The sequence below is a fragment of the Amphimedon queenslandica genome, unplaced genomic scaffold (assembly GCF_000090795.2).
Source record: "Amphimedon queenslandica unplaced genomic scaffold, v1.1 AMPQUscaffold_4900_Cont23124, whole genome shotgun sequence".
NCBI classification, from domain to species: Eukaryota; Metazoa; Porifera; class Demospongiae; order Haplosclerida; family Niphatidae; genus Amphimedon; species Amphimedon queenslandica.
The window spans coordinates 395-1595 of NW_003554791.1; the positions used below are offsets into that span (position 1 = coordinate 395).

Below are 1201 nucleotides of genomic sequence, written 5' to 3' on the forward strand. Positions count from 1 at the left end.
CTCAGCAGATAGCTTTGTAGATAGATTTACAGTGTACTGAGTATAGTGTGGCCCACTCCCTGTGTGTACGTGACTAGATGATGTAACAATAGCAGCAACAATACTGCATAATGTTAAAGGAGTTTACCATTACAACTTATACAAGAGAGACCATTTGGTGCAAATACCGTATAGCCAAAAATTTTCGAGGCTTAAAATTTCGTGAATAATGAAATTTATGGAGAAATTTTAAATTCCGTGATAAATATTTTCTTGATTTTATTTTAATAATAATAATGACCACGCCTTATTTAATTAAAACACGGCAGATTCAATGTTTGAGACGGAATCTTGTGTCAAGGGGCACCATGTCTACAAATCAGTGTGGACACCAGTGATGGGGAAGATCATCATCTTTGACCTAGGCAGTATGCTTAAAATAGCAATACAGAGTAACAAAGACATCAGCTTGACCCGAGGGGTCCGCAATGGCTCTGAAAAGTGTACGGGATTATGCTGATTATAGGATTATAATCAAGATTACTGAGATTAGATGGATTACGATGGATTACAAGATTATGAAGAAGATTATGAAGATTATCCTTGAGATTATCAGATTATTTGAAGGATTATGAGGATTATGAAGATTACTGTAGGATTATTTTAGTTTTCAATTTGATTATTAAAGGGTAACTACTATTTAAATACTGAAAATAGCTTAATTTTAGTTTGTAGTGTGTTTTAGTCTAGCTTGGTGTACTTGTCTTGGGATTTGCAGCACAGTGGGCCATACCATTCATCCTCTGCTTTGAAAGTTGGAACACAATCTTCATGATACCACACTTCACAGCCCTCACATTGTACCATTATATCACCATTATCTCCCTTTAAGCATTGTGGGCAGCTGTAGACATCAGTACACTTCCTTGAGGATCGTCTTGTTAAGAGACAAGAGACCTGCGAGTCTTAGCAACTGGAAACGGTGTCATTCTCTTTTGTTCCAAACATTGTAAAAAGTGTTGTCGCATCTCATTTTGTTAGAATATTATAGATGATGGATCAACATCATAAGCAAGAGCAGTTGCTATTGCAATAGCATAAAGTCCACATTCAGTGGATCCAGTTTGGTGTGGTGTAGACATCACATTGACTTTTATGTTGAAACATTTGCTGCTGGTTGTCAGTAGGTTTGCAATCACTACATCACAGATGGGAGGTAATG

The 1201-nt window shown here is 36.6% G+C and overlaps 1 long non-coding RNA gene across 1 annotated transcript; it reads left to right on the plus strand.

Annotated features, from left to right (window-relative positions):
• Positions 1-225: 225 nt before the first annotated feature.
• Positions 226-1050, plus strand: LOC109592518 (uncharacterized). The gene is made up of 2 exons (XR_002190400.1): positions 226-668; positions 715-1050. It is a non-coding gene; the product is annotated as an uncharacterized LOC109592518 (long non-coding RNA).
• The last annotated feature ends 151 nt before the right edge of the window (positions 1051-1201 follow it).